At 41.8% G+C, this 23,688-nt stretch overlaps 1 long non-coding RNA gene across 1 annotated transcript; it reads left to right on the forward strand.

Moving 5' to 3' along the window:
- The first annotated feature begins 772 nt into the window (after positions 1 to 772).
- On the forward strand, positions 773 to 3,750 carry LOC145850404 (uncharacterized). Its single transcript, XR_014380443.1, has 2 exons — positions 773 to 1,154; positions 2,584 to 3,750. It is a non-coding gene; the product is annotated as an uncharacterized LOC145850404 (long non-coding RNA).
- Positions 3,751 to 23,688: the final 19,938 nt, after the last annotated feature.

The following is a 23,688-nucleotide window of genomic DNA, read 5'->3' on the forward strand; positions in this document are numbered from 1 at the left end:
GGGAATAGGGTGCTATTTGGGACAATGACTGATTTCTAAGGGGAAATTTTGTTTGCGGCTGGGCCTTTTAATGCATACACACAGATTGTCACAAACCAGATAAATATAATCAGCAAGTGCAGGGTATGTACGATTCAAAATGATGTAAGCCAGGGATCATCAACTAGTTCCCGGCGCAGGCCGATTTATTTTTTATTTTTATTTTTATTTTTATTTATTTTTCTGGAGCGGATGGTCTGGGGTCCGGAACATAATTACAAATCATTAGTAGACTGCAAATTGACTGCAAGAAGCCCAAACAGATAATATTTGACTAAAACATAATCATTTCAAACCTGACTTACATTTGTATATGATCACGTGTCTCTCTATTATGCGTGGGAATACTTTGGAACAGATTTCCAAAGTTAAAATCACTTGGAGCTGATTTGCTGGTATTTTTAGTCTTTTATGTCCAACGACAAAAACTTGGGGGGCCAAATACATTCACCCGTGGACCAAATTCAGCCCGCGGGTCGCCAGTTGGTGAACCCTGTGGTAAGCTGTAAACTTTAGGCCAGCCTGCTGGACCTACTAGTGGTTGCAATGGTTCAGTAACACAACGTGTAATCTAATGGTCATGAGACTGGACACATAGAGTACTGTTAGGTCCATGGCCTTTGGTGGGGTTTGACTAATGCGCAACCACTTTTGCAGACAGTAGTTTCAATGCACTAGTAAAGCTGTTCATTTCCTCATCGGGTATAGAAATCACTGTTGAGTCAGAGAGGCATCTGTTTGGCAGACACAGACTGAGGCCATTGGCCACGTACCAATTATCCTATTCCGTCCGTCTACACTGATCTGACAGGCCTCGATTGGTGAGGGTGAGCACTAAGGACTTAGGAAAGGAAACCACCAAAGATGTTAGATACAGCCACAAACTTGCAGCAACATCAGTGAAATTCAACTACATGTACAAGATGCATTTTTTGGCTTCAACCTCTCCTTGTGTCCCCCCAGCACTGTTACATCAAGGGCAACGATGTGACTAAGCTGGCGTCCATGGCTAAGCTGAAGGCAGGCCATCTGTCCAGGGAGGTGGGGGACAGCTGCCTGCAGTACTGGGGAGAGATGGGCTTCACCAGCGATGTCCTTGTCAGCAGGTTTTACAGGTGAGTGGAGAAGAAGAAAATCTAAAAGAAGGTTCAAGACGGCAGCTTAATTCCGTGACAAAACTCTTTGTCAAAGAACTGAATAAACTCTGCGACGCTTTATGTGAAGGTTACAAGTTCTGCTTATAAACCTGTCATAAGCCATTACTAAATCTGTCGTTTGCTAGCCATTCATGAAGTTCATATTATTTATATTATATCATTTGTTCATGGATGTATTAACAAGTGCTACATGCATAAACTATGATAAGTTGTTTATTAGCTGATATTCAAATTAAGTGTTAGCAAACTCCAAAAGGGTTTTATGGAGTCACTGTCGAATGCTGTTCTTTCATTGGTCAGATGATGCAGTACAAGTCTGTTTACCTCTCACAGTAGTCCACTACTGTATCGTTGTTACTACTGTACTCTGATGTGGAAAATCAAGGAAATGAGACATGGGCTATGTTTCAGAGCTTAGACGTTGCTAACGCCTGGATAGGTATTTTAAGTATAAACTAACCACATCTATGTTATAGCAATTTGTCAGTCGATGACAGTCGATTACGTGGCACGCAACCATTGGTTGTTGTGTCGCCTCGCCTTAGCTGTAGAACGCACCCTAATTCCTATATAGTGCACTACTTTTGACCAGAGCCCTATAGGCCCTGGTAAAAAGTAGTGCAGTAGGTAATATTGTGCCAATTGAGACATTCAATGATAGGCATCTGGTGGTCAAGGGTCACTGTCACTGTTAGTTGAAAAGATCTCTGTTTCATCACTTCCACAAAATTTTTCTATGTACAAACAATGTTCATATGCAATATGCAGATAGATAGTGTATGGAGGAAATTCATGTTTGGGCTAAACCAGTTGAGCAACCAACTCTCTGTTATTATCTATGCATTGTCACTTTAATAACTCTACCTACATGTACATATTACCTCAACACCGGTGCCCCCTGCACATTGACTCTGTACCGGTACCCCTGTATATAGCCCTGCTATTGTTATTTACTGCTGCTCTTTAATTATTTGTTATTCTTATTTCTTACTTTTTTTGTTGTTGGTATTTTCTTAAAGCTGCATTGTTGGTTAAGGGCTTGTAAGTAAGCATTTCACTGTAAGGTCTACTACACATGTTGTATTCGGCGCATGTGACAAATACAAATTGATTCGATTTTTTTGTCAATACAGTTACGCAACAGTGTTGTTGACTTTCGATACTACAGTAGTTCATTCCATGAACATTCTGGGTCGGATTGGTAATTTTGCTCAGGAAATGAAACTTTAATAATTGAAGCATCTAATCAGAAAAGAGTCCCCATTGTCGTACTTCATGGATGAAAATAGCACGTGGTTTCCATGTTTTTTAAGAATGTGGCCGAGGTTATAACTGTCATTGAATGACCCCAGTGTTCATTTGTTTTTCTTTTCTTTTTTATTCGCAGAGACACCAGGTTGTCCATTGGAGGAGGCGCTGATGAGGTAATGCTGTCAATCATCTGCAAGTATACCCAAGGCCCCAGCCAAGAAGTGATGTCACAGTGCCAGTGTCTCTTTCCCTTGTGCTACACGTCAATCCAGAACATTAGGCAGATTGGATTATGCTGAGCCACTGGGCACAAGTCTATGGCCCGTGACATAAACGGGCCAAAGCGGTGAGGGAGGAGCACTCTTCTCATATTGAACAGTAATCTCCCCCACTCTGTCATGTTGTCAACAAGGCAGCATGGTACGTTGTCCAGAAACATCTCTTTCCATTAAATATATGTTAGGATTTTCAAACAAGGCAGATAAAGTGCTTTTCTCAACAGCAATCACTTTTACATGTGAAAACACAGAATCCTACTCATTACTCCACGTGGTAATTACGTGACTTTTGAGCCGACTTCGCCGTGGGCTTTGACCCGGGCACCTGGCTCACGCCGGGAGGCAGCCCGGTTCCAAAACCAATGCAATCAACTTTCACCCGGTGCAAAACACGCTTACCCAGGAAAGATGAATCGAATCCCCTCATTGTTCCTTTTCTTTCACTTATCTATAATGACTGGATAGGTGGTAGCGATACCTCTACTTAGTTTCCGCCATTTTGCTTACACCTATCCAGTCCTATCAAGTCCGTGAAGAGAGTGAACAAGGTCAGAAGGAACAGAAAAATGTTCTGGAATTTAATGCAGCCTTGGAAATCAAAGAACTGAAGGGCAGTTCATAAACTCTTAAGTTAATCCATTTAACCACTTGTCATGGCTATTGGGCAGTTTTGCATTTACCATATGATAATGCATGTACTAGACTACAGGGCCAGCCAGAAGTGTTGTTTTTTCAAATAGCGCCTCCATATTTCCATCCTGGGGAAACATGCATAAGATTTCCATCCATAAGATTCTTCAGTATAACTTCGGTTCCATTCATTACCTTATAACAATTGAAAACAGCCCATCCTACAGTAGATGTGAATTTATAATTATTGTGTGTTCTTTTCAATGTGAAGTGGAAAGGATTTGTAATCAATGTCAAAATCAACTTTTGTCAGCACAGATTTTGTCCAATTTTTGTAAATAGTCTCAGGAATGTACCGTTATTTGTATAAAATAAACTGAAACACTATACCTCAACTGACCCTGAATATGTTGACTTCTACAAAATGAAAGTGGGGAAATGAAACTTACTCGCTGGGTCAAATTCAAAACATACATCTTGTTTATTTACATATAAAACACATTTACATTAAAGTTGTTCACGGGAGAACAGTGTGTCGTGGTGGAGATGAACGGTCGCTGTAGACCGGATAGGAAATGTTTCGAAGTGAGTGTACCCTTATAACTTATTCCTCAAAACAAAAAAACAAGGTGTGTGTTTATAATGGAACTCTACAGTTGAACACTATTGATCAAATGTCAGTCTCACACTGGATCAAGCAATCTCTTCAAGATCATGACATTATCACACTTGCATAGAAATAGCATTATGAATCATGCACTGGAGAGCTCCTCAGTGACTCAGCCTAGAGAGCTTAGTCACATTTATACATACAGTGCATTCGGAAAGTATTCAGAACCCTCGACTTTTCCCACATTGTTATGTTACAGCCTTAAACTAAAATTGCTTAAATCCCCCCCCCCATCAATCTATACACAATACCCATAATGACAAAATGAAAATAGATTTAGAAATGTTTTGCTCATTTATTCAAATTAAAAACAGAAATACCTTATTTATTCAGACCTTTCGCTATCAGGCTCAAAATTGAGCTCAGGTGCATCCTGTTTCCATTGATCATTGAGATGTTTCTACAACTTGATTGGAGTCCACTTGTGGTAAATTAAATTGATTGGACATGATTCTGGAAAGGCACGCACTTGTCTGTATAAGGTCCAACAGTTGACAGTTTATGTCAGAGCAAAAAGCAAGCCGTGAGGTTGAAGGAATTGACCTTACAGCTCCGAGACAGGATTGTTTCAAGGCACAGATCTGGGAACGGGTACCAAAAAAAATTCTGCAGCATTGAATGTCCAAGAAGACAATGGCCTCCATCATTCATAAATGGAAGAAGTTTGAACCACCAAGACTCTTCTTAGAGCTGGCAGCCCGGTCAAACTGAGCAATTGGGGGAGTGGGGCCTTGGTCAGGGAGGTGACGAAGAACCCGATGGTCACTGACAGAGCTCCAGAGTTTCTCTGTGGAGATGGGAGAACCTTCCAAAAGAACCACCATCTCTGCAGCACTCCACCAATCAGGCCTTTATGGTAGAGTGGCCAGACGGAAGCCATAACTCAGTAAAAAGGCACATGACAGCCAACTTGGAGTTTGCCAAAAAGCACCTAAAGGACTCTGACCATGAAACAAGATTCTCTGGTCTGATGAAACCAAGATTGAACTGTTTGGCCTGAATGCCAAGCATCACGTCTGGAGAAAACCCTGGCAGCAGTAGTGACTGGGAGACTAGTCAGGATCGAGGGAAAGATGAACAGAACAGAGAACCTTGATGAAAACCTGCTCAGAATCTCAGACTGGGGCAAAAGTTCACCTTCCAACAGGACAACGACCCTAAGCACACAGCCAAGACAACGCAGGAGTGGCTTCGGGACAAGTCTCTGAATGTCCTTGAGTGGCCCAGCCAGAGCCCAGACTTAAACCTGATCTAATATTTCTGGAGAGACCTGAAAATAGCTGTGCAGCATTGCTCCCCATTCAACCTGACAAGAGCTTGAGAGGATCTGCAGAGAAGAATGTGAGAAACTCCCCAAATACAGGTGTGCCAAGCTTGTAGAGTCATACCAAGAAGACTCCAGGCTGTAATTGCTGCCAAAGGTGCTTCAAAGTACTGAGTAAAGGGTCTGAATATTTATGTAAATGTAATCTGTTGTTTTATTGAATTTGCAAAAATGTCTAAACCCGTTTTTGCTTTGTGGGATAGAGTTCAGATTGATGAAAAAAACTATTTAATCAATTTTAGAATGCTGTAACGTAACAAAATGTGGAAAAAGTCAAGGGTCTGAATACTTCCCGAATGCACTGTATGTTATTGCTTAGCTTTAGCAGATTGCTGATGAACTAGATCACTCAGTTACAAATTAACCTAGAATATACCTCATTGTTAATGGACATTGTCACAATCGTGAACGTATGGCGGTGTCTATTCATTCCATCAGGGCTGTCTAAAATGAATGACAGCCATGCATTATTACCCCTATTGTCATTGCCACACTGTTGGTTAAGGGCTCGTAAGTAAGGTCTACACTTGTATTCGGTGTGTGACAATTAGATTTTAACATTTGATTTGATGATTATCATCATCATCATCCTGGTCTTCTGATCCAGTGGCGGACTTATGGCACAGACAGTGGAAGGAGGCAGGGAGGGAAAAGCATCACCTCAGTTTGATAAACCAGTAGAGGAGGGTAAAGACGAAGAGGCAGAAGAGCAGCATGTAGCACAGGAGCTTGGTCTGGCTTCCCCTGGAAAGCTGCTTCACTCTCCCTATGGTGGCCCCCAGCAAACCACCTGTTGAGTCAAAGTCTGAGTCCTGTTAGCAGAAAAAGAACAAACCAATAAGTCCTGATATGAATTACTCTGTGAAATAGCCAATCTGTTGTGCAATATTGTGAAATGATGCCAGCTCAGCTTATTTTTTCATTTGTGCAATCTGGCAGAAGAGGGTACAGAAAGTGAAATGTGTGTGAATAGGTCTTGAGCTGTTGTGTACTTATGCAGAGTAGACAGACAATGACTGCCACTTCCTTACCATATCATCCAACATTTTGTTCTGGTACTTCACTTCGGTTCCAATATCTATTGACAGCTGTAGGACAAACATGGAATAGGGTAATCAGAGGACTTGATAACAATATGAGATAGCCAGACCTCTAAACCCCATATTATATAATTTCCTGGAGCCCTGCCCACACTGACATGCTTACATGTTTCAAGGCGCTGACTTTGGCTCTCAGACCCTCTTGTAAGTGTTCATTTTCCTCTTCATACGCGCTGTACCCGCTGGCCACATAATTTCCTGGTCCTCCTTCGCCTGTTTGACATGATGTACAAAACCATTCATCTACGTTAGCTAAATAAACTAGAAATAGTTAGCTACCTATGAAGGCCTGTCAGGTAGGGCTATTTACAGATGGACTGTGTACAGCTGCAGCGATCGGTTAGCTGCTCAGATAGCTGATGTTTAAAGTTGGTGAGGGAAATAACGCCTTTAGTTTGCGTTGCAGAGGCAGTTGCAGTGCGTTCTGTGTGGTGCATATGTTGGATTTATAGAACGTACAGTATGCGTCAAAACTGTATGCATAGACGGCTTGACAGAAATGGTAGCAGAAGGTGAATGTTGAACTTTTGTTGCACACATATCCAGATGATGCTGCATACCAATTTAGCTCTAACACTAAAAGGTGTGATCGAGGCATAACGCCTTGATCACACCAATAGTGTCCTTGCACAAAATAGTATCTAGGCGTGATGACGCCGCAATGTGATATGCAACTGTGGTGTTAGTCATGATGACGCAGCTATATCATCTGTAACTGAGGTGTAAGGTTTGATGACTGATGAGGAAGAAATTGACCAGATTAGTGAGTCATAGTGGTTTAACCTCTCATTCGCTCCTATAATCTTCTCTTCATTAATGTGACATTTTGAGTTTCACTATCCAATTATGGGGCTCCCCCTTTCATTAGTAAGGGATGACAAGAGTTGGAGAGAGCATGTCATGGAGGTAACCTTAAAGGGAGAGATGGCACTCATCAGGCCAGATGTACACTGAGTATACAAAACATTAAATCAAATCAAATGTATTTGTCAAATACACATGGTTAGCAGATGTTAATGCAAGTGTAGTGAAATGCTTGTGCTTCTAGTTCCGACCATGCAGTAATATCTAACAAGTAATATAACCTAACAATTCCACAACAACTACCTTATACACACAAGTGTAAAGGAATGAATACAAATATGTACATAAAAATATATAAATGAGTGATGGCCGAACGGCATAGGCAAGATGCAGTAGATGGTAAGAGTACAGTATATACATATGAGATGAGTAATGTAGGGTATGAAAACATTATATGAAGTGGCATTGTTTAAAGTGGCTAGTGATACATTTAATTACATCAAGATGGCAAGATGCAGTAGATGGTATAGCATACAGTATATACATATGGGATGAGTAATGTAGGGTATGTAAACATTATATAAAGTGGCTAGTGATAAATTCATTACATCAATTTTTCCATTATTAAAGTGTCTGGAGTTGAGTCAGTATGTTGGCAGCAGCCACTCAATGTTAGTGATGGCTGTTTAACAGTCTGATGGCCTTGAGATAGAAGCTGTTTTTCAGTCTCTCGGTCCCTGCTTTGATGCACCTGTACTGACCTCGCCTTCTGGATGATAGCGGGGTGAACAGGCAGTGGCTCGGGTGGTTGTTGTCCTTGATGATCTTTTTGGCCTTCCTGTGACAACGGGTGGTGTAGGTGTCCTGGAGGGCAGGTAGTTTGCCCCCGGTGATGCACCTGTACTGACCTCGCCTTCTGGATGATAGCGGGGTGAACAGGCAGTGGCTCGGGTGGTTGTTGTCCTTGATGATCTTTTTGGCCTTCCTGTGACAACGGGTGGTGTAGGTGTCCTGGAGGGCAGGTAGTTTGCCCCCGGTGATGCGTTGTGCAGACCTCACTACCCTCTGGAGAGCCTTCCGGTTGTGGGCGGAGCAGTTGCCGTACCAGGCGGTGATACAGCCCAACAGGATGCTCTCGATTGTGCATCTGTAAAATGTTGAGTGTTTTTGGTGACAAGCTGAATTTCTTCAGCCTCCTGAGGTTGAAGAGGCGCTGCTGCGCCTTCTTCACCACGCCGTCTGTGTGGGTGGACCATTTCAGTTTGTCCGTGATGTGTATGCCGAGGAACTTAAAACTCTCCACCTTCTCCACTACTGTCCCGTCGATGTGGATAGGGGGCTGCTCCCTCTGCTGTTTCCTGAAGTCCACGATCATCTCCTTTGTTTTGTTGACATTGAGTGTGAGGTTATTTTCCTGACACCACACTCCGAGGGCCCTCACCTCCTCCCTGTAGGCCGTCTCGTCGTTGTTGGTAATCAAGCCTACTACTGTAGTGTCGTCTGCAAACTTGATGATTGAGTTGGAGGCGTGCATGGCCACGCAGTCGTGGGTGAACAGGGAGTACAGGAGAGGGCTGAGAACGCACCTTTGTGGGGACCCAGTGTTGAGGATCAGTGGGGTGGAGATGTTGTTACCTACCCTCACCACCTGGGGGCGGCCCGTCAGGAAGTCCAGGACCCAGTTGCACAGGGCGGGGTTCAGACCCAGGGTCTCGAGCTTAATGACAAGTTTGGAGAGTACTATGGTGTTAAATGCTGAGCTGTAATCGATGAACAGCATTCTTACATAGGTATTCCTCTTGTCCAGATGGGTTAGGGCAGAGTGCAGTGGGATGGCGATTGCGTCGTCTGTGGACCTATTGGGGCGGTAAGCAAATTGGAGTGGGTCTACGGTGTCAGGTAGGGTGGAGGTGATATGGTCCTTGACTAGTCTCTCAAAACACTTCATGATGACAGAAGTGAGTGCTACAGGGCGGTAGTCATGTAGCTCAGTTACCTTCGCTTTCTTGGGAGCAGGAACAATGGTGGCCCTCTTGAAGCATGTGGGGACAACAGACTGGGATAAGGATTGATTGAATACGTCTGTAAACACACCAGCCAGCTGGTCTGCGCATGCTCTGAGGACACGGCCGTGGATGCCGTCTGGGCCTGCAGCCTTGCGAGGGTTAACACGTTTAAATGTTTTACTCACGTTGGCTGCAGTGAAGGAGAATGGTGCCCACATTAGCAATACCTTCCCAATTTTGAGTTGCACCCCCCACTTTTGCCCTCAGAACAGCCTCAATTCGTCGGGGCATGGACTCTACAAGGTGTCGAAAGCATTCCACAGGTATGCCGGCCCATGTTGACTCCAATGCTTGGGTGGTGGACCATTCTTGATACACACAGGAAACAGTTGAGCGTGAAAAACCCAGCAGCATTGCAGTTCTTGACACACTCAAACCGGTGCGCCTGGAACCTACTATCATACCCCGTTCAAAGGCACCCATTCACCCTCTGAATGGCACACATACACAATCCATGTCTGAATTGTCTGAAGGCTTAAGAATCCTTCTTTAACCTGTCTCCTCCCCTTCGTCTACACTGATTGAAGGGGATGTAACAAGGGACATCAATAAAGGATTCACCTGGTCAGTCTATGTTATGGAAAGAGCAGGTGTTCCTAATGTTTTGTATTCACAGTGTATATTAAGGACAATTAGGACTGATGAAGAAGACAGTTATCTTTCCTCATTATAGGCCTTCTATCCAGAGTATTGAGGTAGTGAATTAGTGATGTAAAAGTTGCTTCCACTAGACTTATGCTATCTTGTGAAGAGTACAGTGGCGATTTTAGTATGTAAACCTTGGTGGGAAACTCAACATTTGTTTTTTAGATGCATGCCAGCAAAGCCACAACACAACACAACACTAAACAATACATGAATTGCACTGTAACGGTGACAAATGGTGCCCACAAACTGTTAGGACCTACATAAAGCTATCCCAACAGCAGAGCTTTCTTTTCAGCACCATGGAGTGAATCTCATGGAAACCCTCAATTATGCAAAAAAAAAAAAGGATTCTAGGTGTAGAGATGAAAATAATGTTTAATAGGTTGATCACTGTTGCAGATGTGGAGATTTCCTAAGCCTACGAATGCCAATCACTGTTGCAGATGTGGAGGTTTCCTAAGCCTACGAATGCCAATCACTGTTGGAGATGTGGAGGTTTCCTAAGCCTACGAATGCCAATCACTGTTGGAGATGTGGAGGTTTCCTAAGCCTACGAATGCCAATCACTGTTGGAGATGTGGAGATTTCCTACGCCTACGAATGCCAATCACTGTTGCAGATGTGGAGGTTTCCTAAGCCTACGAATGCCAATCACTGTTGCAGATTTGGAGGTTGTGGATGTGGCGTATGTGAGGCGGTGAACAGGGAGATTGTGGGGGAAGTTATTATAATGAGATACAGGATGTGTTACATCCTGATGGTTCTAATTAGGGCCAGGAGCTGACAGAGCAGATGAGAAGTGCTGGTGAAAGAGGTTTAGAGAACCTACGTGACTCAAACGACAGACCTATCAATTAAAACATAGCCATTTCACTATAAATTCAATTAAAAAAAAAAAATCTGCATTGATGATGATTGTCAATGGCTTGAATGAAGATATTAACTTTCATTACCTTTCAGTTAGTTATGGTTAACGTGACATGATCACATCAAACTGACGACAAATTGATGACTGTGCTGATGACTGACACCCCCTGTTGATATGATCGGTGTTGTAATATTGAATGCTCACAGACAGGTGCCCTCTCATGGTCTTGCTGCAAGAGCTTGAAATGGAACCTGACAATAGTAGCATGGACAGACTCTATACTACTCCTCATTAACACAGTAAGAATACACTATTACATTATACACAATTATTACTACACTATTACAGAAAGCTGTACCTCACAAGTGTATTCACTCACTCTCATTAATAGTTTGGAAGCTGCTTGCCAAGAGTTGTAGAGACTACAGACTACACGCCACATACGCAGCTCCCAGAAAGAGGCATTTTGGGGGTGCAGTCGTTTTGAAATGTCAAAGGTATTATATTCTTTACTTCTTCTTTTGGTTTAGTAGGTGGGCTAACTAACATAAAATGTCTTTCTCAGTGTGTGACATGCAGGATGAGCCTGAGATTTGTGATATCTCTAAACTTTAATGTTCTCATATTTATATTTTCAAACATCTCCTTCAATGAGATTGTAGACACTATTTCATCATCCATTACCTATTCCATCTCCTAATAATCCACCATAAATCATTTCTCAGTCTTACCGTTGTCAATATCACTGGAGATAGGTAATATGACGTTCATTTATGACGTTCATTTATTCAAATCCAATGGCTAATAAATAAATCTTAAATCTAATTTTAAGGACTATAGATCCCATAATGCATTTCAATTCCCATCCACATAGCTCTTTTCCCACACTATGCCTATAGACTCAGAGGGAGGGAAGAGCCCATTCATTTAGCTGTGTGTGCGTTCTCGTTATATTTATGGATCTGATAAGATTAGCCCCATCTGAAGCATTTTACAAAGCCCTTTTCAACTCTTGGCCTCTAAAAGCTGTCAGGACAGAGGACGCTATTAATCTCCGCAGCATCTCTTCTCTCGCTACGGGTGAATTGATTGACTGGTGGTCACACATCTTTTAGCTATAGGGATCAGAGCAAACTATTCCCAAAGGGGGAGTTTATAGAAGCTTTTTAAAAAGTCAGAAATCTTTTAGGACCAACGTTGATTTGTGTTTGTTTCATGTCCTTAGATGTGTCAATCGGTTCCCTACCACCAGTAGATGCTTGCCTATTTTTGCTAACGCTTGCATATATTTAGTAGGTTACATGCAAAAAAACAAGAATATTAAAATCTGTTGAAAATGTAAATACTTTAGCCATCTCAGTTTTTCTCTAGCTGCTCAGGATGTTACAGTTTATTATCTGATTCATCCTGATTAGGCCCATTTCTTTTTGGAATGGAGAGATCTCTCATGAATCAGTCAGAGAACAGCGAGAAGAGATTAAAAGAAAGTATGCCAGAGGAAGAGGAGGAAAAGGAAGGTATTCTACTGAACTCTTTTTTTAAAGAATTCCCCAAGCCCCTCAGTGATGCTAAAAATCAATTTGACTGCAAATTAGTCCTTTTTAAAAAGTAAACTCCAGCTGGTCGGGGGAGATTTATGTCTGAGTGGCTAGAGAGTCTTAGCAATACTCCCTGTTCTTTACATGGGGAGATTCTTGTGATTTCATTTCAACATGTTTTTGTTTTGTTGTGTTAAAAAGGGATAAATGGAACAGGTTGCACCATTCAACAGTGTTTGCTTGATGTTAGCAGATTCCTTTAGATCTACAAACTGGATGATAATTGCTGTTAGTGTCTGTCTGTTTGGGAAATGATTTGAATTGACTGAGAGACTGCCCGAAAACCTCCCTACATCATCCGTCTAAAAGCCTCTGCCTCTGTGGTCATGAATACTTCAGAGAACCAAGTCAGTCCTAATTAAAGGAGTCATTACTCAAGCTGAAATAAGTTCTCTGAGTTTTGGGCTAGGTTTCAGCAGGGAAACACATGTCATGATTCCTCTGTGTGACTGCTGCACCCCCCAGAGCCTCACTCCTACGCCAAGCAAACCTTCCCCATCTCAAAAGGACCCAACAGAACTGTGCCTGTTTCCTCCACATAGATTGATGTGTTTTTTTAGGATGTGTCAATAGAATCGTTGCTGTCAATTAAATTAAGCCTTGACTTGTATACTCATCTGACAGACAGGTCCCATGAGGCTATCCATGTATCTGTATTGATTAATGATTTGTTTGTACAGGTGAGGGGATCCCATTGTGATCTCTTTTCCATGGGGGACCTGTTCAGATCTCGAACCTGGATTCAAAATGCATGCACAGCAACAACTGAACTACCTATAAGCCGAGGAGCACGTATGACCGATCATGATACTGATCAGAAATTTGCTTGATATTAGTTTAGCTTAATCAGAGCCAACATAGTTAAATAAAGGTTCAATAAATAAAACAGGCCGTATGTCCGTGGTGTCCTGGACAAACTCTAAACAGGAGAACATTAGATGAGGGTTATTCACCTCATGTACTGGTGTTGTATCAGTGTTGTTTCTAATACAGATTCTGAGAAATATCATAGGCGGTCTATTAGACGTACTTTGCCTTGGAAAGAGTGGCTTGCGTCAATGACTGAATGAAAGAAAACTCTTAATAAATATTCCAACAAACACAGACTATCTATTGGTATGGCAAGATGGAAAGTCAGTGGGTAGACCTGCTGAGATCATTGAATTATTACAGGGTTGTTGTAGAGGCTGTCCTCTATTTGACTTTGGTCTCTCTCTCTCTCTCGTCCTTGATGATGTTTCACAAGGTGTTCAGTAATCCAAGTCCATTTGCTGCTTTGGATAAAAGTGTCTGCTAAATTGCATATATTAATAACCTACATAGTGACCCAGTGACGATTTGAAGGATCCCTATCGGTCATTCGATGGTAACTCCCCAAATGGCCCCCTATTCCCTTTATAGGGCTCTGGTCAACGGTAGGACACTGTAAAAGCTAACATATATCATTGTTTTAAGATGGTCATACCTTGGATCATTTAGCTATTTGATTTTGAATTTTAGGACCCCTTTAGGTATGAAACAAATATATTGAAAACATATTTTATAAATATTGAATTTGGCCTTTACTACTATAGCCCATAGAAATGCATTGAATAACACATTCATAAATGGCAAAAAAGAGGAATAAGGTTTTGAAGTGTCCTATATCTATGAGATATAAGAATGCTTTTTTTTTTTACACATATTTAACCCCTTATTTTTGGCACAAAACTACCTCCATACTTCCATTAATTTGTATGGGTTACCTTCAGAGGAGTCCCGTGACACCATCGTGTTCGTGGGCATCTCATATTTCCATAGAGGGGTCATATTAGTTTAAAAGCCAAACCGTTCGAGCGCTAGAAACGTTTTTGTGAGAAGACAGATTTTCGTGATGTCTCGTGGTCTGACAAACACTGCTGTAGATTAGTCACTTTCCACTGCAAGTGCGGAAGGCCGAAATAGGCAGATTCAGTGAATTGAGACAGTTATGTAAAGTACTTAAGTAAAAATACTACTTAAGTCGTTTTTGGGGGTATCTATACTCTACTATTTATATTTTTGACAACTTTTACTTTCATTTCACTACATTCCTAAAGAAAATAATGTACTTTTTACTCCATCCAGTTTCCCTGACACCCAAAAGTACTCATTTTGAATGCTTAGCAGGACAGGAAAATGGTCCAATTCACACACTTACAGTATCAAGAGAACATCCCTGATCATCCATACTGCCTCTGATCTAGCAGACTCACTAAACACACATGCTTCCTTTGTAAATTATGTCTGAGTGTTGCAGTGTGCCCCCTGGCTATCCTTAAATTTAAAAAACTAGAAAATGGTGCCATCTGGTTTGCCTAATATAATGAATTTGAAACAATTTACACTTTTGCTTTTGATACTTTAGTATACTTAAAACCAAATACTTTGACTTTTACTCAAGTAGTATTTTACTAGGCGACTTTCACTTTTACTTGAGTCATTTTCTATTCATGTGTCTTTACTTTTACTCAAGTATGACAATTTGCTTAAACTGACAGATTTTGATGGGGATGTGTTAATTATGTTCCTTAGATTGACGCACGCATCAATAGAATCTTAAGAATTAAACATGAAGGAAAAACGTTGTGAGGTGAAAAAATAGCATCGCTGATGAGTCACTGTATAAGCCACTGACAAAGTTATCTATACCTAGGTTAATGAATAATGATCGAAATGAATTAGTGAGTCTGCTAGACTCTGGAAGCCTGTTTTGCCATTGCATCTGTTTTGCCATTGCATCTGCCCTGATTCTGACAAGTGTTATGAAAGAGTGGGAGTGACTGAACACTGACCGAACAAATAAGATTGATGTCCTCGTCTTGATATTTGAATATGTCAACTGGAGAATTTGCATGCATCATCACATCTTATTTATAGACATCACTGTGTTGTCTTGCTTGCTTTTCTTATTACACGGCCACCAGACACAATCCATTCTGAGGTAAAGACCTCTTTATGCACATGTGCATTAAATTCACAATTGTATGCATTGATGAAGCATTGTTTTTTTATTACCCTTGGAAGGCAGTTCGGTGTGTCGTGCTCTGCATGTTTTTGTCCTGTATAATTGAGTATTACTGCGAATCAATTCCATTCGCCTCTAACTGCTGGTTCTCTGCGTGACAGGCTTTGACAAGTAATTTATAGTTTGCTGAATAGAGTAAATAGCCTGGGTTAACCCCCTTTGGGTAGCAGCCAATAGAACAGCGATGGACTGCACGTTCCGTAACAGGTGTAAGTGCTTGTCAATTCAACACGATACCAGTTAGACAGCCTTTTCCTGTTTCCTTTATTCACGCCTTGCTTGGCAGAGACAGGGGCCCAGACTGTATTTGGAGAATGACAGTCAGTTTCTCTGGGGGAAATACAATCAGAGGATTTGAGCACAAGAGAAGCGGCCATCTGGTAAACATAATCAAGCTTGTTTCTTAGTTCATATTATGACTGGATGCCTGTTTGCAAAACTCAGGCATCATATATATATATATATAAAACTGTTTTATTTGTATAGTCAGAACTACAGTACCAGTCAAAAGTTTGGACTCACCAACTCATTCAAGGTTTTTCTTTATTTTTACTATTCTCTACATTGTAGAATAATGGTGAAGACATCAAAACTATAAAATAACACATATGAAATCATGTACAAAGTAACCAAAAAAGTGTTAAGCATATCAAAAGTAAACACTCTTTGCCTTGATGATAGCTTTACACACTTTTGTCATTCTCTCAACCAGCTTCATGAGGTAGTCACCTGGAATGCATTTCAATTAACAGATGTGTCTTGTTAAAAAGTTAGTTTGTAGAATTTCTTTCCTTCTTAATGCGTTTGAGCATTGAAAAAAATACTTATTTCCCTCATTAAAATGCAAATCATTTTATAACATTTTTGACATGTGTTTTTCTGGATTTTTTTGTTGTTATTCTGTCTCTCACTGTTCAAATAAACCTACTATTAAAATTATAGACTGATCATTTCTTTGTAAGTGGGCAAACGTGCAAAATCAGCAGGGGATCAAATACTTTTCCCCCCACTGTACCTCCAGGCTGTGTAAGGGCTATTTGACCAAGAAGGAGAGTGATGGAGTGCTGCATCAGATGACCTGGCCTCCACAATCAGCCAACCTCAACCCAATTGAGATGGTTTGGGATGAGTTGGACCACAGAGTGAACAAGTGCTCAGCATATGTGGGAACTCCTTCAAGACTGTTGGAAAAGCATTTCAGGTGAAGCTGGTTGAGAGAATGCCAAGAGTGTGCAAAGCTGTCATCAAGGCAAAGGGTGGCTTCTTTGAAGAATCTAAAATATATTTAGATTTGTTTAACAGTTTTTAGGTTACTACATGATTCCATATGTGTTATTTCATAGTTTTGATGTCTTTACTATTATTCTACAATGTAGAAAATAGTAAAAATAAAGAGAAACCCTTGGGGTGGCAGGGTTAGAGCGTTGGACAAGTAACTGAAAGGTTGCAAGTTCAAAACCCCGAGCTGACAAGGTACAAATCTGTCGTTCTGCCCCTGAACAAGGCAGCTAACCCACTGTTCCTAGGCTGTCATTGAAAATAATAATTTGTTCTTAACTGACTTGCCTAGTTAAATAAAGGTAAAATAATGAGTAGGCGTGTCCAAACTTTTGACTGGTACTGTATTTGTGGAGATAAATTCAATTTTTTTTCCATTGTAATTTCCTTGAAATACATTTCCTTGAAATCCATCCATTCTCTATATTCATGATTTAATCTGTTCTAGCCACAGATTTTGCAACATTCAAATGAAAGTAGATTGATTGTCAGTGAAAAATATCCATTGAAAGGTGGAATTTGACTTAAATGTCAGCGTTAAGCAAGTGGAATGAAAAGGGAAGCCCACGCACCTCTCACCATGTAGCCTACAGCTTAAGCTATAGGTATATATCTACAGAGATCAACACACAAGCCTCACAGAGAATGTTTGATGAGAGGACAACTTCATTAATGTTCTTAATTAAACCCAGCAGTGATCTTGATGAGTTTTTTGTATACAATGAATCATCGTTGCAAATCCCCCTGGAAATCTTCTTGATACTTAGTATGAGTTGTAGTGTTTCCTGAAGTTATCCGTAGGTCACTGTCAACTTGGGGCACACATCGATAGCCTCTCTCTGGCCGTCCCGTGTCCTGACTTCTCTGTGAGAGGAACACAGAGAAGGACCTAGTAAGGGTGTGAAGGATCCCTTTTGAAAAGATTTGAACCCCATCCTGACTACCAGATGTCTGTCAAAAAGACTAAGCCAAAACCCTAATACTGCTCTCAACAGATACTCTTTCTCTTTGCATCATCTGACGGCGGTAGAAGTGCCCTGAGGCCAATGAACGCCCATGAGTTATTATGACGAGTGCAATTATTTACAGCCATTAGTCATGTGATGGCATCTTATACATACGTAGTATGATTAGCTACCGTAGTTATTTTACCAGTTTAAAGGTCCAATGCAGCCATTTTTTTTTGATCTCAATATCAAATCATTTCTGGGTCACAACCTTACTGTGATTATTTTTTAACCATTGTAATTGAAAACAAACAGAAATAGCACCTTACCAAAGAGCAATTTCTAAAGCAAGAATTTTGGTCTGAGTGGGGAGGGGAAAAGTGAAAATGAGCTGTTTTTGGCTAAGAGGTTTAGAACTCTTTCTTACTGGTCTATTAACTAATTTAATGCCTGGTGATGTCATCCCACCAAAACAGGCTGAAATTTCAGGCGGTCTTTTCAAACAGCTCTTGGACTAAAAGGACTTTGGAATGAAATTGTGAAAATTATGACAACCTCAACACTGGAAAATCACGTTTTTGAATTCTCTGAGCCTTGAAGCATCTTGATTCATTTCACTGGTTCTATTATTTTCTCATTTGTATTAAGAGATAATATTCAGTTATGGGACTCTACTGTGAGAAGAGCAACAGTGCCATCTAGTCCAGACTCTCGGTACAAGCCTCTATGCTCCCCACATATCTTGATGAAATTCCTGTCTCCCATATCTACTCCCCAGCCTATAAAGACTGGCTGTGGCTATGTTCCCAGATAATGAAATGGAGTTTAGTATCAAGTAAACAATTGTCTCAGTTTTAAAAGTGCATACTGTAAGTGATCATACAAAGGACATCAGTGCATTTTTCGGGAATTGCAACAATGGAAACCTCATCTTTACTAAAATTCAATAGTGTGTGAAATGTTTTAAGAATTGGTCTGAGGTGCAAACTCAAAAGGGCTTCTTTTTTTAACTTTGAATTGTAATGTACACTACCTCTTCATTGATCTTTTCTGAGGTGAAAATTATGTTTCTCGTGGTGGATAAAATGGCGCCGGAAGAAATTGCAGCAGTTTTATGGGCGCCCAACCAATTGTGCTGTTATGAGTTTTTTTTTTCACGTTATTTGTAACTTATTTTGTACATAATGTTTCTGCAACTGTATCTTACGGCAAAAAAGAGCTTCTGGACATCAGGACAGCGATCACTCACCTCGGATTAGACAAAGATTTTTTCTACAACAAGCAGGATGCACAGGACATTCTCCAAACACCCGACATCCCCGTTATTTGCAAGAGGAAGCGACGCAGGTACAGAGGACAAAGAGCCGGATGCCTCGTGAGGACCCGGAGAAGGCGAGTGGGAAATCTGCCGTTACCGTCAATACTACTCGCCAACGTGCAATCACTGGACAATAAACTAGACGAGGTACGATCACGAATATCCTACCAACGGGACATCAAAAACTGTAATATCCTATGTTTCACGGAATCGTGGCTGAATGACGACATGGATATTCAGCTAGCGGGATATACACTGCACCGGCAAGATAGAACAGCACACTCCGGTAAGATGAGAGGGGGGGGGGGGGCGGTCTGTGCATATTTGTAAACAACAGCTGGTGCACGAAATCTAAGGAAGTCTCTAGATTTAGCTCGCCTGAAGTAGAGTATATTGTGATAAATTGCAGGCCACACTACTTGCCTAGAGAGTTTTCAGCCATAGTTTTTGTGGCTGTTTATTTACCACCACAGACAGATGCTGGCACTAAGACTGCACTCAGTCAGCTGTATCAGTCAGCTGTATAAGGAAATAAGCAAACAGGAAACCACTCACCCAGAGGCGGCGCTCCTAGTGGCCGGAGACTTTAATGCAGGGAAACTTAAATCAATTCTAACAAATTTCTATCAACATGTTAAATGTGCAACCAGAGGGAAAAAAAATTCTAGATCACCTGTACTCCACACAGACGCATACAAAGCTCTCCCTCCATTTGGTAAATCCGACCACAACTCTATCCTCCTGATTCCTGCTTACAAGCAAAAATTAAAGCAGGAAGCACCAGTGACTCGGTCTATAAAAAAATGGTCAGATGAAGCAGATGCTAAACTATAGGACTGTTTTGCTATCACAGACTGGAACATGTTCCGGGATTCTTCCGATGGCATTGAGGAGTACACCACATCAGTCACTGGCTTCATCAACAAGTGCATCGATGACGTCGTCCCCACAGTGACTGTACGTACATACTCCAACCAGAAGCCATGGATTACAGGCAACATTCGCACTGAACTAAAGGGTAGAGCTGCCACTTTCAAGGAGCGGGACTCTAACACGGAAGCTTACAAGAAATCTTGTTATGCCCTGCGACAAACCACCAAACAGGCAAAGCATCAATACAGGGCTAAGATTGAATCGTACTACACCGGCTCCAACGCTCGTCTTATGTAGCAGGGCTTGCAAAATATTACAGACTACAAAGGGAAGCACAGCTGCGAGCTGCCCAGTGACATGAGCCTACCAGATGAGCTAAATCACTTCTATGCTCGCTTCAATGAAAGCAACACAGAGGCATGCATGAGAACATCAGCTGTTCCGGACGACTGTGTGATCACACTCTCCGTAGCCGACGTGAGTAAGACCTTTAAACAGGTCAACATAGACAAGGCTGCGGGGCCAGACAGATTACCAGGATGTGTGCTCCGGGCATGTGCTGACCAACTGGCAGGTGTCTTCACTGACATTTTCAACATGTCCCAGATTGAGTCTGTAATACCAACATGTTTCAAGCAGACCACCATAGTCCCTGTGCCCAAGAACACAAAGGCAACCTGCCTAAATGACTACAGACCCGTAGCACTCACGTCCATAGCCATGAAGTGCTTTGAAAGGCTGATAATGGCTCACATCAACACCATTATCCCAGAAACCCTAGACCCGCTCCAATTTGCATACCATTTTACATTTACATTTTTAGTCATTTAGCAGACGCTCTTATCCAGAGCGACTTACAGTAGTGAATGCATACATTTCATACATTTTTTTTCCGTACTGGTCCCCCGTGGGAATCGAACCCACAACCCTGGTGTGCAAACACCATGCTCTACCAACTGAGCCACACGAGACCACCCGAACAGATCCACAGATGATGCAATCTCTATTGCACTCCACACTATCCTTTCCCACCTGGACAAAAGGAACACTTATGTGAGAATGCTATTCATTGACTATAGCTCAGCGTTCAACACCATAGTACCCTCAAAGCTCATCACTAAGCTAAGGATCCTGGGACTAAACACCTCCCTCTGCAACTGGATTCTGGACTTCCTGACAGGCCGTCCCAGGTGGTGAGGGTAGGTAGCAACACATCTGCCACGCTGATCCTCAACACTGGAGCTCCCCAGGGGTTCGTGCACAGTCCCTTCCAGTATTCCTTGTTCACCGACAACTGCATGGCCAGGCATGACTCCAACACCATCATTACGTTTGCAGACAACACAACAGTTGTAGGCCTGATCACCGACAACGACAAGACAGCCTATAGGGAGGAGGTCAGAGACCTGGCCGGGTGGTGCCAGAATAACAACCTATCCCTCAACGTAACCAAGACTAAGGATATGATATTGGACCGCAGAAAAAGGAGGACCGAGCACACACCCATTCTCATCGACGGGGCTGTAGTGGAGCAGGTTGAGAGCTTCAAGTTCCTTGGTGTCCACATCACCAACAAACTAGAATGGTCCAAACACACCAAGACAGTCGTGAAGAATGCACGACAAAGCCTACTCCCCCTCAGGAAACTAAAAAGATTTGGCATGGGTCCTGAAATCTTCAAAAGGTTCTACAACTGCAACATCGAGAGCATCCTGACTGGTTGCATCACTGCCTGGTATGGACACTGCTCGGCCTCCAACGGCAAGGCATTTCAGAGGGTAGTGCGTATGGCCCACTACATCACTGGGGCTAAGCTGCCTGCCATCCAGGGCCTCTACACCAAGCGGTGTCAGAGGAAGGCCTTAAAAATTGTCAAAGACCCCAGCCGCCCCAGTCATAGACTGTTCTCTCTACTACCGCATGGAAAGCGGTACCGGAGTGCCAAGTCTAGGACAAAAAGGCTTCTCAACAGTTTTTACCCCCAAGCCATAAGACTCCTGAACAGGTAATCAAATGGCTACACGGACTATTTGCATTGTGTGCCCCCCAACGCCTCTTTTACGCTGCTGCTACTCTCTGTTCATCGTATATGCATAGTCACTTTAACCATATCTACATGTACATACTACCTCAATCAGCCTGACTAACCAGTGTCTGTATGTAGCCTCACTGCTTTTATATAGCCTGTCTTTTCACTGTTGTTTTATTTCTTTACCTACCCATTGTTCACCTAATACCTTTTTTGCACTATTGGTTAGAGCCTGTAAGTAAGCATTTCACTGTAAGGTCTACACCTGTTGTATTCGGCGCACGTGACAAATAAACTTTGATTTGATATCTGTACAGCAAGTGGTCCAACATTTATAACCTACCTCACTTCAATAGTTACTTCTGTATATGTACTGTGTGTACACATGTGGCAGAGACAAGTGTTGATATTTGTTAAATTGCTTTCATTGGCAAGATAAAAAGTATTATGAATTGTAAACTGGGTGGGTCGAGCCCTGAATGCTGATTGGCTGAAAGCCGTGGTATATCAGACCGTATACCACAGGTATGACAAAACATTTATTTGTACTGCTCTAATTACGTTGGTAACCAGTTTTTAATAGCAATAAGGCACCTCGGGTGTTTGTGGTATATTACCAATATACCACTGCTAAGGGCTGTATCCAGGCACTCTTAGCCGTGGTATATTTACATTTACATTACATTTAAGTCATTTAGCAGATATTGTATACAGTATACAGTATATTGGCTATATACCACAGCCCCTCGGGCCGTATTACTTAAATAAACAACCCTGTATATATGATCTTGTATGATCACAAATCCGGTCACCAAAATTAATACAGACTGCAGACAACGTTTGTTCTTGAGGATAGAGAAACCTTTTGTCTACAAAAGAGCATCACTGTCATTGTCATTCAAGACAAACATCAACCTGTCTCTTTGGAAATTAAAATGGACATGGAAATGAATTTCCTTCTAGCCCCGAGTCTGACTAAAGCTTTTTCAATTTAATCTCCTTCCCTGTGTTTTTTTAAATGTCTCTCAAGGCTGCCTCTTGTGTACAACTCAACATTATCTCTCTGAAAGGTGCCAAGGTTTCCAATTTCTGACTAATATGTCGCAGCCGAAGTTCAAACGCTTATATTATATAACTGTGTCACTTTGAAGAGTTTAGAGACCAAAATCTTCCCGAAGTTGTCCTGTCAGTGTCTGAAAGCCATTTAAAAGCTCTTCAAACCCATTTAAAAGCTCACAGATTAAGCTAAACAGTATACATTAAAGCCGGGCCATAATTGTGCATCTTTAGCCTGAGTGATTACATTAGGGTGGTGTGTATGCGTGCATTTGTGCGGGCATGTGTGCGGACGTATGTCTCTGTGCATGTTTGTGTGCCTGCGTGCGTATGTGTGTGTGCATGCCTGCGTGGGTAGCTGGGTTGGTTCGTGCGTGCTTGAGATACCGAAAGAGGAGGATGTCCAACTGATGTTTACTGGTGGAGAAAGAAACTGAAATAGATATTAAAGAGGCAGAGAGGCTGAGCTGTGTAACACTAATGCAGAGTTTGGTTATGCTTTGATATTCACCATGCTGCATGATGTCTTCATCCACAGGAACAGAAATAGTTGAAAATCAGACAGAGAAGCGTTGCTTTGGGTCTTATTTCACTACCGGCCCAGTTCACTGTGAGAATGAATAATGAGCCAATTTTGTATTCTTCTGGACACGATAGTAACTGATACTTGAGCGGATCTTCACAGCACTGACGATATCTGTAGCCTGT

The sequence above is a fragment of the Salmo salar genome, chromosome 14 (genome assembly GCF_965601325.2).
Source record: "Salmo salar chromosome 14, fSalSal1, whole genome shotgun sequence".
Classification (NCBI taxonomy): domain Eukaryota; kingdom Metazoa; phylum Chordata; class Actinopteri; order Salmoniformes; family Salmonidae; genus Salmo; species Salmo salar.